Source organism: Bombyx mori, chromosome 10 (genome assembly GCF_030269925.1).
Source record: "Bombyx mori chromosome 10, ASM3026992v2".
Lineage (NCBI taxonomy): Eukaryota > Metazoa > Arthropoda > Insecta > Lepidoptera > Bombycidae > Bombyx > Bombyx mori.
Genome location: NC_085116.1, coordinates 8150749 through 8169929, shown reverse-complemented (window position 1 = coordinate 8169929; position 19181 = coordinate 8150749). Strand labels below are relative to the sequence as shown.

Here is a 19181-nt window from a genome sequence, read left to right as displayed (position 1 = left end):
TCCGCATGGGTAGGTACCACCACTCTGCCTATTTCTACCACGCAGCAGTAATGCGTTTCGGTTTGAAGGGTGGGGCAGCCGTTGTAACTATACTGAGACCTTAGAACTTATATCTCAAGGTGGGTAGCGCATTTACATTGTAGATGTCTGTGGGCTCCAGTAACCACTTAACAACCAGGTGGGGCTATGAGCTCGTCCACCCATCTAAGCAACAAAAAAATTAAAAAAATTGTTCCTACAATCTTTAGTTTAGGTTTGAAAAATCTTGAGACTTTTCTGCAATTTTAAGCGTTCAAATCACGGAACCAATTCAATAGTATCAAAAGTGTTAGTTAATATGAAACTTAATTAATCGGTTCTTAAATCATTTGCCAAGGGCAATAATAGTTCAAAAAGTTGGAGTCGTGAACCTGCTTGTTCAAAATAATAACCGTTAAAACGAACGATTCATTAAATAACATCTTCTGATAATTTATAATCTATAAAATGTATTAGTGAAAACATAAAGTTATCTTTAGCATGGACTTCTTTAAACAGAGATTTTTCTATAAGTGATAGTCAAATATAAAAGTCCACGTATGCCGCGAAGAAGTCACGTAGTTACTGAACAAATACTTCTAAGAGCAGGAAGTAGTTAGTATCAGACATCTCCCATGCTAGTGTCGTGACGTCTTCAATTGGCCATTAATCAAGTAAATACCGTATTCACGTTTTATTTAAGTGCGATTTCAAAATGATTGATGAATGATTGAAACCAGCTATGATTGGTTTTACCGGTCAGGAAATGCAATTCAAATAACAATTAAACAGCGGAAAATCGACTAAGTCCATGTAAAATTGAAGCCTACAACATATTACCTGATTCTATACAAACGTTAAAAATTCTTGTTGTACATATGTATTTATTTATAATATTCATTTTTATTTATGTATGTATTTATTTAAAAACGTATAAAAGTGTATCTATATCAGTTTCCATGGTACCCATAACACAGGGCATCTTAAATTCGGACCGAATGGTGCGTGATTTGTTCCCAGTTATTTATTTTTATATTTTTAACTGGGTCGTTGCTTAGAACAGCACCAACCGATCACTTTGCGTGTCGTAAAAGGCAACTAAGGTATTCACCAAAGAGTGGGCAGCAGCGTTATGTGAGTATTATTTGTATCAGTGTATTGCGGTCGGGAATTCGCTGGATGCAAGGAATACAGATCTAGTCGTTGCGGCGAGGTTTGAAGGAGACCTATACCCAGCAAGGCTCCGCTTACTTTCATCTCCTTTCACATCTAGGCAACAATAACAATAAACTTTTAAGATACGAACAGAAAACCAACTGACAAATGTTAACCAATGACATGCATAACGAAAAAGTTCTTTGCATAGATAATTCTTCTCATATAAAACCCATTTTTCAGACAACCTTTCAGGAACAACAAGGATAACCAAAATTCAAAACCAACAGAATTCAAAATCGAATTAAAAAAAAGCATTTGAAATGCAAATAAATTAATTCATCGTCGTGTTCAAGGCACTAAGGAAGTACTTGAAATAAATTGAATTCAGATGGAAAGTTAAGAAGAGACGAAGGGGGGACGAAATAATAAAATTGTCAAAACGCGCTTACTATGTCCACAAATTGTATAACTTTAAACAAACCAATTTACTTTTTACGATAGTTTACCTTTTTATTATTACTATTTTAATTTGTACACATTACTCTGTACTCGTAGTCCTTTATAATTAGTTAGTTCATTGTGCTGAATGTAGTAATGATATACAAATGTAATATTTATAATAATAATATTCCGCCCTATATCGTCTGCGTGAAGTACAATTTATGTCGCGTAGGCGGTAAGCCGAAATGCTATGACAAGTATAGCCTATATTCTTTTGCAGAGAATAAACTATTTCCATACCGAATTTCGTCAAAATCAGTTTAGGCGTGAAAACGTAACAGACAAATCAGTTACTTTGATATTTATTATAATTTATTTAAAACAATTTTGAAATCGTCGTGGCCTAAAGGATAAGACGCCTGGTGCAATCGTATCAAGCGATGCAACTGTGCCGGCGTTCGAATCCGGCAGGCAGGTACCAATTTTGCTAATGAAATATAATACGTACTTAACATTTGTTCACGATTGACTTCCATGGTGAAGGAATAACATCGTGTAATAAAAATCAAACCCGCAAAATTATAATTTACGTAATAAATTGCGTATTATAATTCGGTGGTAGGACGTCTTGTGAATCCGCACGGGTAGGTACCACTACCCTGCCTATTTCTGCCGTGAAGAAGTATTACGATTCGGTTTGAAGGATGGGGCAGCCGTTAAACTATACTGCATAAACTGACACCTTAGAACTCATCTCTCGAGCCGGGAGGTATAATTTACGTTCTAGATTTCTATGAGCTCCGGTAACCATTTAACACCAGGTGGGCTGTGAACTCGTCCACGCATCTAAGCAATAAAAAAAAAATAAAAAATAAACAAAAAATGTATATATTATATATTTTCCTTTTTACCGCATTTGATGAAAAAAACCCATATTCCGCTTTAAAATAATCACTGCCGTCCGTTCGATAGTTGCGGAAATGTGTGCGAACACATGTACAAAAAAAACAGATACACAGACAGGCAGATATTTGAAATAATTAAAAAAGTTCTCCATTACTCTTCTTTATCTCCTTTCTATTTTTAATACGCTTCAGACTTATGTGTGTAACGGAATATTTGAACATTATTTTGACCCCCTTTAAAACGTCGGATTAACTCGAAATTTGGTACACTTATTAAGGACCGATGACAATTCAATATTAAAAAAATAAAAATTGAAATTCAACAGAAAAATGAAAAATAAATAATAGTTTGAAAAAACTAACAAAATACGCTTTTATAGAAAATCCAACTAGAAAATATAAAATAAACTTTAATAAATTTGAATTAAAAATAGTGTAAAAAAAATATGATTTTATTGTAAAAAAAGCGCGGGGTGCATGGTATCAGTAGCTATAAATATTCTATGAACAGATATGACTAGAAGGGCTATCTTGATAATATCCTGAAAAGCACCCCACGCTTTTTACAATAAAATCATTTTTTTTCTTACGCTATTTTTAATTCAAATTCAATAAAATTTATTTTCTATTTTTTAGTTGGATTTTCTATAAAAGCGTATTTTGTTAGTTTTTTTTAACTATTATATTATTTTTATTACCTTTCTTCAGTGTACACAGCGAATTGTATTGCTTCATCACAAACATTGATAATTTTTAAAACTTTGTAGAAGCTGTAATACTGCTTTTTTACGCTTCTTTAGAAGTGACGAGATTTCCATACTTCAGCCACATAGAAATAAAATATGAAAAAATCCATAGCGCGTACCCATCTGAATTTTCAGGCCCATTATTTTTAAAATAACGGACCATAGAGCCGTACTTATGTCATTTTACTCCTTACCAGTAAGATTTCCAGAAACCTTTCCTTAATAAAAGCTTAAAGAGATTGCAAAAATTTCAAAACTTAAGGACCCAAGTGCGTTAATTAATAAGTCAATCATTACATGTATACATTTTTATTTCACATAGAATACCCGTGATTACAATCCAAATAATACCTAGTAATAGTAAATAAAGTTAAGGAATTTCAAGTATTTTAAACAACAAAAACAATCTCAACACAAAATCATAGTCTGCGTATATTGCATGATTAATTAAAGCAATCGTTTTATCACGGCGTCCTTGCGAAGGCCGCTCGCTGCACACAAGCTATGTTAAACCGTATAAATTCTAATCGATGGACAGGTACGTGACGCGTCTCTCCATTACCCACACTTGAAACACGAAGAATAAGGAAATAACCTTTAACATCTGAAACTGTACAAAATAAACATAAGTAAGTATTAGGCACATAACTATTAGGCAAGCACGATTTTAAGAAAATAATCAAAGTTCTGATCGTTGATTAAAGATTAACACTGAACATAATAAGTTGAAAATAAATAATGAAGGAAAACCACCTAAAGCCACTAATGCTAAATCAGTTTCTTATATTTTGTTTTCGTCTGATCTGATGCTTTTTCGTATATCAAAACACGTTTTGGATGATAAAGTAGACTTATGAATGCCCGGACATTAATATTAATAGACGAGTTAACCTATCTGCGCCGTGAAATGCCCCGACGGATATATACATACGTCTAGTAATGATTGATGTCGAGTTCGAAAACTTCAGTGAAAGCATTTAAAAAAGCGCTCACATATGTACGTCTTTAACCGTAGCGGTATCAAACACGACCACAAAAAGTGTATCCAAATTTCAAAACACGCGTTACAATTTTTCTCCTACATTGCACAATACGAATTTGTTAACGGGAACCGGCCATCTACATTCGACTTTTTTGTTTGTGTACGAGCGAGTATAAATTGATAATGTTGGTAATTTGGCGCCCGGCTCGAGTGCCGTTGCCCGCTATACTAATGAGTTTATAATGGACATGATATTACCGGATGATAGTATATTTCAAAAATCAATGTCTAGATATCAGTTCTGAAAATACGATTTATGTTTGTTTAAAAATAATATACTCAACTGAAGCACTTATCTAGAAAATTTTAATACAATATTATTTTGTTTAAGGATGAGATTTTTTTTACAATTGAGCAACATTTTAACTAACAAAATGACCGTTTTTATGCTCAAAGCTCTAAGGAAGCTTCCCAATTAGTCGACAGAATGCAACGTGGGCACTATCCGACTTCAGTGATGGTTTGGTGGGGTATTAGCTATGAAGGAGTGGAAGGAGCCATACTTTTGTGAAAAAGGTATCAAAACATCGGCAAAAGTGTATCAAGATACCATTCTTGAGAAGGTAGAGAAGCCCCTTAACAACACCATGTTCAATAATCAAGAGTGGTCCTTCCAGCAAGACTCGGCGCCAGGTCATAAAGCTCGGTCTACGCAGTCTTGGTTGGAAACGAACGTTTCGGACTTCATCAGAGCTGAAGACTGGCCGTCGTCTAGTCCCGATCTTAATCCGCTGGATTATGATTTATGGTCAGTTTTAGAGAGTACGGCTTGCTCTAAACGCCATGATAATTGGGAGTCCCTAAAATAATCCGTACGATTGGCAGTGAAAAATTTTCCCATGGAAAGAGTGCGTGCTTCTATTGATAACTGGCCTCAACGTTTAAAGGACTGTATTGCAGCCAATGGAGACCACTTCGAATAAGCTTTTTATACTTTAAATTGTTTTATATTTATGTATTAAACTAACACACTGTAAAATTAATAAATGTTATTTGCAATAGAATTTTTTTTTCCTTTGTCTCAGTATTTATGGCAAGAGTAGGTATATCCATTAAACAATATCCCCAACAGAGTTAATAAGCATAGATGATGTATGACTGAAATTGACAACTGAATGAACCTCGTATATGTGGGATTATTGAACTATCACTTGATTACTGTTTTTCTTAGAAAGAGCCAGTGCTACACCACCTATTTCTTAAATTATCACGTTTAACTTATGCGTGAGGCGCTAGCGAGAAAACTTGTACTAAGTAACAAAAACTTCTAATTGCGCACTTTACTACAGGAAATGTTTTGTATAAACTAAAATTACGTGCATAGTCAAGAATAAAAACATATTCCCGGTGATTGTTTTATGTGTATTAAAAACGCTTCTTGGAGACGGAGGGATCTGTGTCACGCGATATTGTTTAGCAAGAAATAACCACTAAGAATTCGTACGTGACCCAAAAATAAATTAAACATGAGATCACATACCAACATGTTTCCAATATTGAAATTACCTCTATTAGAACTTCAATTTTCTCAGAACGACGCCATGAATGAATTGAGAAAATTCGCTTGAATATTATTTACTTCTATTAAAATTTGTCTAATTTAGAAAAGTAAACATTTTAATGAAAATAAATATTATAAATAACTAGCTGAACCGGCAAACTTCGCTGTGTCTCAATCGATAAATAAAAGACCTAAGCTTTTGTATAAAATAAACTTAAAACAAACAAAAGGAATCCGTCCGACGGGGGACATATCAAATGAAAAACAAAAGTGTTATTTTTATTTAATTCCGAGCATTTTCATATTTATCTACCTTTTAAACCTTCTCTGAACTTCCACAAATAATTCAAGACCGAAATTAGCCAAATCGGTCCAGCCATTCTCGAGTTTTAGCGAGACTAACGAACAGCAATTCATTTATATATATACATATATATATAGATAAAGATAATTGAAGGAAAAAAAATTGGTGTCATTCAATTCATGCCAATGCATGCACTACCACCACAGTTGTCTAGTAGTGGGTTCTCTTACTTATCGTAGTCCTTTTAACAGAGATCTATAAGTTGTAGGTTTCTGGCTTCTGTGTGTATGCTTCTATGGATCCAGATAAGACATCGGCTGACGTAAGCGGCTGGAACTAACGGAGTTGCATACTAGCAGGTGCAATGTCTTTACATTCCAAGGCCGCTCGATGAGGTCCTGGGTGAAAAAGAATAACTTCCGACGTTACGCAAAAGAAACGTTAAATATTTGAGTTGCGGAAACCTATCCGTCTTACAAATTTACAAGATTATTCAATACCGTGAAAATCAAACATTGTAATGGTATATTTGTTCATAAACTAATGAGCAATTCTAAAACAAAAACGCATAAAACATAGATATTCTTGTATATGCATTTAAAAATAAAGTGTAATTAATACATAGCGATTTGTAGCGTTTCAATAATACATACATATACATATAATTTCAATTTAATAAGCCTATTTTGAAGAAACTACCGCGATAAAAACGAGTTTGTGACTCTGCGTGCGTGGCTATATTATTTGCAAAAGGTATTTTCAAACTATGTAGAAGATCTTGTTGTAAGATAGTCTTTTTAAGTAGCCCACACGTTTAGATTAGCTTACTGCCCACCTGATGTTGAATTGTTACCGAAGCCCATGGATAACACACCACGAACGTCTCCATTCAAGCTGAGACATGAAGACAAAGTCTGAAATATGTATATTGTATAACGGCTGCCTAACCATGCTAGTCTCTACGCACGACATAAGCATAATAAATTTTCTTAGAAACATTTTGTCAATGCGACAATTATTATAAGTACACATGAGAGTAGTAGTAGTAGTAGTAACAGTAGTAGCAGTAGTAGTAGCAGTAACAGCAGCAGCAACAGCAGCGGCAGTAATAGTAGTAGTAGTAGTAGTAGTAGTAGTAGTAGTAGTAGTAGTAGTAGTAATAGTAGCAGTAGTAGAAGTAGTAGTAGCAACAGTAGCAATAGTAGCAGTAGTAGTAGTAACAGTAGTAGTCATCTTAACAGTAGTAATATTAGTAGTAATATTGCGACTTGTAATTCCTGTTCTATTTACACATTGTAGTCTGTAGCTCGAATGAATACTACCATTCGGATTATTTCTACGCCGCTGTAATCATGCATTGTAGTCTGAAAAAAAACCTTTCAGATAAATTGACACAACACTTCGAAGGAACTGGACTTAAGGAGAAACTTAAATACTGCTTAAGACAAAAATCACACTGAAAGTAGATCTCAACGTGGGCTGTATTGTGGTAGTTACCGGGAACTAAGCAAGCATTATTTTATTCGTATCTTATTGTAAAAGCAGAAATAAGCATGAAATAAAATAAATGGCCAATCATGTAAAAGCAAACGACGCAATATGCTGTAGATTCTTAACACAAATAAATCAATCAGGCGTGCCTGGAACTAGAAATCTTCAGTAACATCTACTGATTAGTCAGATATTAAAAATAACCATAGTAAAAAGCGATCATTAATTAACCTATGTTTTATAGAGATAAACGGCAAATCGTGAGCGGGTACGAGGCGATCGCGGCAGCGGCTGCTCCATCGGCGCGGATGACGACATTGCTTCCAGATCTTCCTCGTAATATGACTCACGGTGGTCATGACCCAACATAAAATACATTTTGTTTACCGACTTCACCAAAGTCTATAGTACGATGATCAAACCTTTCAATATATTTTTTTCATATGCAAAATTATTCTTAGTATACGATACAGTGACGTTATAGTATACATCAAAAATACGTTTTACATCCTGCTTAAAGGCGACGACGGTGTTATTTGATCATTGAAACGAATCAAAAAGCTTTCATCTATGACTGTCATCAATTATTATTTTATATTCCTTCGTGATATCAGCTTTTATGCAGCACTGACTGAAGATGCAATCGCATATTATGTCTTGCTATAAAACGCATGGTCGCCACATCCGGTTGAGTTGTAGGTATTCTTTAAACTGTACTTGGATAGATAAAAAAACAAGTTCCAGAACCGCACGATTAACCAATAGTAAGTACATTAATCTATATATATAAAAATGAATTGCTGTTCGTTAGTCTCGCTAAAACTCGAGAACGGCTGAACCGATTTGGCTAATTTTTGTCTTGAATTATTTGTGGAAGTCCAGAGATGGTTTAAAAGGTGGATAAATATGAAAATGCTCGGAATTCAATAAAAATAATAATTTTGTTTATCCTTTGATGTGTCCCCCGTCGGACGGATTCCTTTTGTTTGTTTTAAGTTTATTTTATACAAAAGTTTAGGTCTTTTATTTATCGATTGAGGCACTACGAAGTCTGCCGGGTCAGCTAGTACATTATAAAAATATTACTTTTTCGTTGTTTAATTAAGATTTTTATAGCTGTCGGATTTTAAACGTAATTGAGAAAGGTTTGCTAAAAGTTTTTTATTTTGCGATGTAGAATTTAAAAAAAGTAACTAACTTTGAAAAAATGAACTGTAACATTTTATCCAGTCCCTAGGTAAATGTTATAAGATATAAGAAAGATATAGAAAACGTTATATGCGGACTTTAAGTACATATGAAGCTTATTCACGGTCGGTGTATTCGGAGTGATGCAATTATGCACGGGGCTAACATTCTATGACCGGGATTTTTTTTTCCCAAGTAATTACGTACTTAAAACGTGTTCACGTACAGTTTTCACAATGAAGGAATAACAACACCGAGTATTAATAAAGCGTCTACTAGTGTAGCGTATCCTCAATCAGCATGTGCAGTATTTTGTTTTTGGGCAAACCAAGGAGAATCGTTCCTAAAAATGAAGACGGAAATGAACAAGATAATGTTAACAGAAAAACTTTAATGTCACAAATTCGTCATAGAATTTCTCATTATTTTATTTTGTTTCATTATGTTATGTTAATAGTACACTATGTTAGTAAAAGATAGTCATTAGAGTTCGTGTGTGGCGCTAAAAACTTATAATGAGATCGTTTATTAGCTTGTCTTCAATATAAATTAAAAATACAAATAAAGATAATCATTAACTGATTTCGGTAACGTTTACCAGCTTTAAGTGGCAAGTTATCGATTAAAAGTTTATTCTTATGAAACTGCATTTAGATATGAATGAATATAATATTATTATGTAGTCGAAAACAGAATTGATTGACTGTTAGACTGGACATAAACTCAAAATTACTACGAATCAATGATGTTGATGTTATATCTCAATAAATTTAAACCAAAATTGAAATCGCCATTTTCCTATTACATGATCAAAGCTTTTAGAATTTACATAAATCTCAGATTTAGCCTTCCTTGCACACGACTCGCAAACACAGCTCCACGATCACAGACTTGAAGATCTTTATTTTCGAGTGTTTTTTTTTGCAATACTAAAGCTTAATTCAGGACTCAATGTTTTGTTCGTGGTCTGAGAGAAGTGAACAGTATATGGTGTTAAATTAAACTAATAAAATGTTCATAAAAATAGATAAATTGGAAGCTGCTTGAGCTTCATCTGAAATTAAGGGTGTAGTATTAATTTCCCGGAATACTGACGTCAAAGTGAAACTGTAATCAAAACATGGTCACGACTGAGAATCAAAGAATAACACAATAAATAAAAAAGACGTGTGGCACTCGTCGTGGAGGAGGATGTTGGATATTCCCTGGACCGCACGCCGCACCAATTTATCCATCCTAGCTCAGTTGAAGATCCGGACTAGACTCTCCACCATTTGCATGCGAAGGATTCTTGAATACTTTGGCCACATCGCAAGGAAAGACAGTGACAACTTAGAGAAATTGATGGTCACTGGAAAGGTCGAGGGCAAGCGACCAAGAGGCAGGAACCCGACCCGTTGGACGGACCAGATTCGTGCAGCCCTGGATACCACAGTGCACGATGCTCTGCACTCAGCTGCAGATAGGAACAGATGGCGGTGCACTATAAAAAACAATCTGTTTCAAGGCCATGACCACGACCCTCAGTAATGAGGAAACCGACGCAAGGAGGAGGAGGCACTCGGAGACTGCCGCGGTAAAGCTATTGCATAGCATTTTTTATCAACTTATGCAATTATAAATCGACAATAAATTTAATATTAAAACAACAATAAAATAAGATCCGGCGAGAAACTCAGTGGGCTAACTTTCAATGAATCTACTACATTGTGAGTATTCCATTTTGACCGCGCACTCACTAGAGGGCGCTACATGGGATAGAGACACGCCTTTGGATGCTAGTTCTAGCTCTCATTCGCCCAGAATCAACGGTTTAGCTAGTTTATTTTTAATGCCACTCCAATCACTGAATGAGTAGTAGGAGTAGTAATAAAATTCTTCGACTAAGCGATAGAAAACGCATTGTGATATAATTTTCTATTTTACAATTCCGTTTGTCGCCGATAGAAGGCGCTTGACGAAAATCTGAATCGCGTTATCGTTGTGTTACCCACGAAATTATATCACATATTTTGATAGTACATAAATCGGTGTTTACACTTATTACTTTAAACACTACACAAGCGCAACGTGTGAATGTGTTGAACGCGAGCTACATAGTAGGCGTAGTGAGGGGTGGAAGGTTTTTTTCGTTACGGAATTTCATGATTCCACTCTCTAGTCGCGCTAAAGGCCCGCGATAAAATCTATGCAATAGCTTAAAAGTGTGTTTTTGAACTCAAAATTACAGTGAACCAGACGAATAAATCCTACATGATGTATCCGGTCACACCTAAAAAAATAGTCAGACCCAATAACGCTGTGTGCTCCAGTTTTAGCAAGCTGCGTTACGAATTGTCAGCGGCACGCCGCCGTACAGTGTAGTGCAGTTAGTGGCTATCTGTTGTAGTGTTGGCGATCGATCGTGTTAAATAACGGAACATTACTAATTATCTATTAAGGCAACAATGGGCTCACGTCGGCGTCGGCGGCGCGCGATCACGTCGTGTCGCACGCACATACTGTTGTTGCCACTACACAAACGACGTGTAAGACAATTTTAAATAGAGCCATAGGAAGTTTTAATCATATTAAAAATGTTATTGAAATTTTTAATACTAGAACTTAAATATAAGCGTGTTTAAAAAAAATCCACATCGCATTTTGTTATAAAATATTCAAGTATTAAATATAATTAAATGTATTTTAAGATATACTGCACATAATATGCATTTTTGTGACCAATTCACTGTCTCTGTTCTGCTTATTTTGACATACAAATATATGAAAATTTATGTTTTGAGACACTCTATATGAGATTATAATGATTATGTATCAATAGAATCAATGTCAATAATCACAATTGTGAAACATTATTTCAGGTATATAATTAACAATTTAAATATTACTGGTGGTAGGACCTCTTGTGAGTCCGCACGGGTAGATCCCACCGCCCTGCCTGTTTCTGCTGTAAAGCAGTAATGCGTTTCGTTTTGAAGGGCACCCGTTGTAACTATACTGAGACCTTAGAAACTTATATCTCAAGGTAGGTGGCGGCATTTACGTTGTAGATGTCTATGGGCTCCGGTAACTGCTTAACACCAGGTGGGCCGAGAGCTCGTCCATCCATCTAAGCAATACAAAAATAAAATAACAGTACGTTCAGTCAGTTCAACTTATTCGCTTTTAGCTTTCCATTATAACAATTTTTATTGTTCCTATCTATATTAATACCTACTATATAAAAGCATAATCTAGTTAATTAAATTACTTTTCAAAATTAAATAAAATTACAAACAGAATAAATCTTTAATGCGCTGTCATGTTATTCACAGCTATAATTTATTTTATTACCTATACTTATTTGATAAAATACAGGAATTGCTTCCGCTGATCTCAAATGTCTCAAAACTCAAATGTTCCAGTTCACTAATTCCGCTGCACGATTGGTAAAGTTTTATTATTATGTTTATTTATTTATTATTATTATTTATTCAACACTACATAACGATCACGACCACTCTGTCAAGAGTGACACGACTGAGAAGAAGAAGAAATTGCCCGTGTAGGCAAATGAGCGTACGGTCCACCTGAGAGTGAGCGGTTAGTGTTGCTCGTGGACAGTCAGCATATCAGGTCAGCAATGCCAGGACCCAAGCCGCCGCCTACCAGAAAATGCCGTGTAAAGGAGCTCATTCCCAAAGCCAGATGGTACGTGGCAAAAAAGATCTCTGGAAACACACTGTGGATGAAGGCAATGGCTCCAGGTAGTATGGATGAATTCTACTCTAGTGGCGGGCGGTGCGATAGTAAAAACGAGATGATGGTATCATCTCAAACAATTCCTCAGAACAGAGTTTTCAAGGGATTTTCTCGTTAACGCTTGTTTAAATATGAAATATCTATATATTCTGTGGAATATTTAGATAACATACATATCTATGACCAATAACAGAATACTATGGAATGTAATATGATGTAATGCTTTATTTTGTATTTTTCTAGTCTCTAAGATGTGATACATCGTGACGGCATTTACGTTGTTGATGACTACTATGGGTCAAATACTAAGGTAAGTTAAGGTATTGGTAGTACTAAGAGGAACAACAGGTGGGTCGTGAGCTCGTCCACAACCATCTACACAAATATATATATACCGTTATGTATATATACGCATATACACACTTAACGTTTTAATAGACCATTACATTGATATGTTTTAAAGATTCAACACACATTTAGTTTTTACGAGCTTTTTTTTTCTACCTAAGCTGGTAGCCTAGAGAGGCTATTCCAGCGTAACCGTAACTAGTAGGTGAGCTCACGGGGCTCAAACCTGACGAACCCTAGCAAGAGCCGTGCTTCGCAGAATCTACCACCGGATCGGAAACGCGACCCACTAGAAGATCCGGCGAGAAACTCAGTGAGTGGGCTGTGTCTGAGAGTTAATTTACTCGTCGAGCCCTTCGTCGCAAGCGACGGGTTCGACGAGAACGGTGACCGGTGCTTGAAGTACCTAGAAGCACCGTCAGTGGATCGGGAGGATCCGAGATGACGTGGTTTTACGAGCATGTGCTCGCGATTACATTTAAACGAGACCTTATTTTTTCATCTTAAATTGAAGGCAGACCTCATTTGCTTATCAACGCCAGGGACGAACGCTGCCTCCGCGAAGCGACCGGACTACCTCGGTAAGACTTCAGGGCTTGACGAAAGTTAGGTTTTCGTTTCTGCCTTAAAATAAAGAAAGTAAACGAATATAATCGTCACTCAAAAGACTGTTTTTTTTTTATTCCTACCTAAGTTGTTAGTCTTGAGAGGCTATTTCAGTGTAACCTTAACTAATAACGGCCGTCTGGTGTAGTGGCAAGTGATATGGTCACTACACAAGGGGGTCGCGGGTTCGAATCCCGCCAAGGGAAGATATTTGTATGATAAATATAAATGTCTTTTCCAGGGTTATGGATGTATATTAAATACCTAGTCGGGTCATAAATTCTGTCACATGTTTAATGTAAAATAATTGAAACAAGTTTATTCATTATGTAACCATTCATATACCAAAATGAACTTAACAAAACATAGATTCTTATGACACTAAAGTTTATTCAAAATGACCTCCGTGATTTTGAATACAGGCCTTCAATCTGCGCGGCCAGTCGTCTAACGCAGCACGAACGAGGTCCATGTCAATATCGGCGGCTGCCTTAATCAAGGATGTCTTGAGTGACTCCAAATTGGGATGAGGCTTTGAGCACGTCTTTTCCTTAAAGTGTTGCCATATCTTGTAATCTAACGGATTCAAATCTGGACTGGAGGAGGGCCAGTCTTCGTGCCGGATGAAGTCGATTTCACTCGCCGCCAGCCAGTCTTGTGTGCTCTTCGCTCTATGAGCTGGCGCCGAATCTTGTTGGAATACCCAGTGCCTGTTATTGAACATGGTATGAGAAACAGGTTCCACAAGGTTCGTCAGGACTGTATTTTGATACACAAGTGCATTCGTTTTTACACCTCTCTCACAAAAATGTACCTCTGTTAAGCCCCAATAAGAAACTCCCAACCATACCATGAGCGAGGATGGAAAATGACCTCGTTGGACACGCGGAATACGGTTGCTCGCTTCTTCACTACTGTGTGCGTACACCTTATCATTTTGTTTGTTGTAGCTCTCTTCTACGGTAAAAAATTTTTCATCCGAAAAAAGGATTTCCCGATATTTTTTTCCCGCGTACCGCTTCAACAAAGCGCGGCATCTCTTCAGTCTCAGGTCCATTAGACGAGCATTCAAACGATGTCCTGTTTTTCTTCGATATGCCCGAAGGCCTAAGTCTTCATTTAACACCCTTTTCACCGTGGTTATGCTTAACCCCATCTGAAGGGCCAACAGTTTCTGCTTACGTTTGGGATTTCTTTGAATTCGCGCCTTCACAGCTTTTATCACTGCTGGAGTCCTAACAGACCGAGGGCGACCACTTCTTGACCTGTCATCTACACTAGAGTCTTCATTGTATCATTTGATGGCACGATAAACGAATCTTTTGGTTATATTCAAATTTTTCAGTATGTTAAAAATTTGAATTGGCGCGTAACCGCAACGATGCAACGCAATAACTGCAACACGGTCTTCTTTAAGCGTCCACTCCATATTTAAAAATGAGTAAAATGCTAAAAGTATACATTTTTATTTTCATGAACAATTCGAAATTCGAATTCAATAAACTTTTTTGTGGCCAGCATCCTAAAAGAAAAGTTTTTACTGTGTGACAATACTTATGACCTGACTAGTTATATGTATGTGTATAATAAAAATCTTACATTTATTTCCGTTATCTGGTACCTGTAACACAAGTTCTTTACGAACTTATCACGGGACCAGTTAACGTGGCGTGATTGTTAGTAAATATTTATTTATTTATTTATTTTAATAGGTGAGCTCACGGGGCTCAAACCGGAGTGATGCTAACACTGACCCTAGCAAGAGCAGTGCTTCGCAGAATCTACCACCGGATCGGAAACGTGACCCACTGAGTGTGAGACTGCTGTCATCCGTGGCCCGTACGTAGGACAGTTTTCAATCATTCCAAAGTCATCAGTCAGCAATGTGCAGGTGAAACCGTGTTAAAAGATCGACTTCTATCGCCTTAGTGGAACCTATTGAAAAAATTGAAGAAAGAAAACTAATGTTCAATAAAAAACGACTGAGCATTCGCCTTAGGTTAAATTTCTTGTTGCTTAATTAAAACATCTATGTTTAAAAAATCGGATGTTTTGTTTTCATGCGAACGAATTTGACCAATTTAATTAAAGTTAATTTCGAATTTTAGTTAACTGAATAAGCTTTTATTTTTATTTATTTATTGCTTAGATGGGTGGAAGAGCTCTCAGCCCTCCTGGTGTTAAGCGGTTACTGGAGCCCATAGACATCTACAACGTAAATGCGCTACTCACCTTGAGATATAAGTTCTAAGATCTCAGTATAGTTACAACGGCTGCCCCACCCTTCAAACTGAAGGCATTACTGCTTCACGGCAGAAATAGGCAGGGTGGTGGTACTTACCCGCGCGGACTCACAAGAGGTCCTACCACCAGTAATTACGCAAATTATAACTTTGCGGATTTGATTTTTATTATACCACGTTATTCCTTCACCGTGGAAGTCAATCGTGAACATTTGTTGAGTACCTATTTCATTAGAAAAATTGTTACCCGCCTGGGATCCGAACACCGGTGCATCGTTCAACACGAATGCACCGGACGTCTTATCCTTTAGGCCACGACAACTTTTTGAGATATTAACGAAAAAAAGTAGTCAGAAAGATCGAATGATAAAGTAGGTTCAGCTATTAAACTTTATCTCGCCTTATGGCTAAGTCCTTATGTTCGTGTAACAAACTCTAGAAACATATTTTCCTTGAAAACAAATATATATAATTGCTACATTTTTCTAAAAGCCCAAAAATATTTGTTCATGCCAAATGAAGTTAACGACAGTACGGCTCACTAAAAAAACATGTAATACCGCTATTTCTGTACTAAAAATAAGAAGAATAATTCTTTTTGTCGTAATTTTATTCGTATTTAAAGTTTCGTGTTAAGTTTTTGAAATGCACGAATTCATTCGTAGTTGCAAAGCGTTTCGCTTAAAAATGCTAAGGATTTTCCCTCGCCAAATGAGAGCAGCATTTGCCTGAACTATTCCCAGGCTACATAAACAAATTCTGATCACACCAGCGTTGTGCGGCGGCGGCACGGCCTCGTAACTACCTCGCCGCTTGCCCACTTTGGAGCGCACGCTCTTCTTGTCTTTATCCGATACACGCGACCAAACAAAGAAAACTACTTACACTTGCATCATACATTGTCTCTTTACACTAATAAAAAAGTTATCAAATAACAAAAACGCAACACCTAATTATAGGATCAAATATCAAAGATTTTTCAAATTCAATTTTTTCTGCGATATCTTTATACATATTATAAAGAATATTAGTAGACAAACATTGCCTAATTATGATATTAGCTCAAATAATATTATAAGCCACACTAATGAGTATTTATTCCATGGTGTTAGGTACACATTTCAACCAGACAACGTCTAATTCAGCCGCAAGTTTGTTCGCCGACCTAAGCGAAAAAAATAATTTTATACTTTATTTTTCTAAGCATCATTTTGCGAATACATTATTTTTTTCAAGCGCCAAAACCCAACAATAAATTATGATCATTATATTCTACAGCCATCGTAACAATGCCATGTAAGCTCATATTATGAGTATCTGGTGCTCGCATGACTATCTTTAAAATCAGTCAGAGCAAGATTTAGGCGCTTGGCATAACGGTGAATCGCTGGCGGCTTTGCACACAAATTAATGGTTACCGCTCAAGGCCGCCTACAAGTAATCGACATAGATACATCGGTTTGTCGACTATGAGAACAAGGCGCTTTCCGACTTACGGTCAAGAATGAGGTCGAGAAAGCGGTCTCAACACGAGCACTCGCTGCTGAAGCACACAATCCCGACGCGTCCGCTGCGATCCGTCTAATGAAAGTATTACTAATCGTTTTGGTAAATCCACGACAGTCGAAACCTAATTAGGTATCTTCACAAATATTGATTACTGAATGGAAACGTACAGAAATCGAACCAATTTCAATTTCGATGAACTCTCTCTCGTCACACAAAACTCTCGAGCCGAACAAAAAATAAATACAAATTAAACTCAATCTAATTTCCGACACATAATATGCGAATGTGATCGCTAATTAAATCTTTAGCGCAAAATTGAGGTGTTGCACACGGCATTGGTATTATAGACAGCGAATGGCCGTCCATTCAGGTCTGTGTTGTCATTAAGTCGATCATCGGGTACAAAGCTGACATCGAAGAAGCCGCAGTGGGTGATCAGTTTTTTTCGTGTACCGTGGGTGTACTGTTACTGCTAGCCGAGTTTTGGCCGCCCCGCCACTGGCTAACCTTGATACTTTCTGTTACGACGACTGAGTCCATTTCGCACTCCTCTTGTTACCGCTGTCATCTTATTGTGGCCGAGTTAACTGACAAAAAATATCAATCAAAATTCTAGCACAAAAGCCCCAGGCGCTCGTTCTGTCTCTTGCCTAACAGATAATCGAATGCAATATTTAAAAACGTTATTAATGCGCCTGCAAGCGGTATCGCATTGAGAACGAATTGAGAGCTGTATTTAAATTAACACACGTGTTTCTGGCTTCCGCACATAATAATCAAGAGAAATGTTGGAGAGTAGCCATGGATTAGAAGGTAGGTTAAGCGATTTAACGTATTTTAAAAATGAAATGTGTCAATCACAGTCTTAGATAATTTCATTTTTCCGAATAGCTACACTCTTATTATTAGACGCTTTGAATTATAATCAATCAACCACATATTTTAAACTTAAGAAATTATGATAAACAAAATCCATTCAGGGGTTGTAAGGTAGGTAAGCGTGGCTACTAAGCTGCAGCGAGCAACATACTTCGAATATCGAAATTTAAAAAAATGCCTTATCATTTATGTTGATGTGTTTCTCAAAATGAAATATGATTTAATTAAATATGTATATTAAAAAGAAAAACGAGAGTCCAATTGTTTTAAGTATCGCTAGAACGATGAACGTAGTAACAAGATGTAGCAAGCGACTTACAAGTTCAGTGACTTCACCTTCCCTTCGGGATTGGCAAGAACTTGCATTCGTGTTCCCCGAACCAGTTTATAAAATCCTGTAACATTATCACAGCGTTTTCGGTGTTCCGTGCACATGTGTCCGCTTCCACGACGACGTAATATTGCCTTGTAATGAATATTAAAGTGCGTCGTTTGCGATGCACGTAACTGTTCTCTGTTACATAACAATTAGCGACCGAGCTGGACCGCGACGCGCGCGGGCGCCTGTCGAGTGGGGTCATTGGCAACGCGGCCGAGAACTGCCATTTTAAGTTCAAGGGTATCTAGGAAATTTCTACGAATGGTTAAATTACGAATTTAAATTAACAATAACACATAGTTTCTTGTAAATGTAACAATGGATACTTTATTGGTTAAAATTATAATCCGCTCTATAATTTCGAAAAAAAAAAAGAATCCAGTCTAAAGCCGAATATAAATGAATGGACAAGTTATTTCTGAGCAATTCAGAAAAATACAGTATTTTACCAAAAATATTATTACGGTTTTTTCTTCACAAAAAGAAAACAAAACCTGTTTATTTCTACTGGAAAGTTGCCGCAATAGTCACGCAACTGTACTTTTCTTGTTGTAGCCACGTACTACTTGCTAGGCTGCTGCTGAAATGCTAACGTGAAATCTTATCTACGTTAGACATATCAAAAATACATTTATGACGTTTGTTCCACATTCTTCCACATTCTACAGCTTCAAGTGGATTG

General features: G+C 36.5%; 2 long non-coding RNA genes across 2 annotated transcripts; one reads left to right on the top strand and one right to left on the bottom strand.

The window, feature by feature from the left end:
- The first annotated feature begins 514 nt into the window (after positions 1–514).
- LOC134199447 (uncharacterized) lies at positions 515–2681 on the top strand. The gene is made up of 2 exons (XR_009973937.1): positions 515–1152; positions 1417–2681. It is a non-coding gene; the product is annotated as an uncharacterized LOC134199447 (long non-coding RNA).
- An 880-nt stretch (positions 2682–3561) lies between these two features.
- On the bottom strand, positions 3562–18696 carry LOC110384979 (uncharacterized). Its single transcript, XR_009974028.1, has 3 exons — positions 18440–18696; positions 6346–6513; positions 3562–3878 (listed from the first exon to the last, which is right to left on the bottom strand). It is a non-coding gene; the product is annotated as an uncharacterized LOC110384979 (long non-coding RNA).
- Positions 18697–19181: the final 485 nt, after the last annotated feature.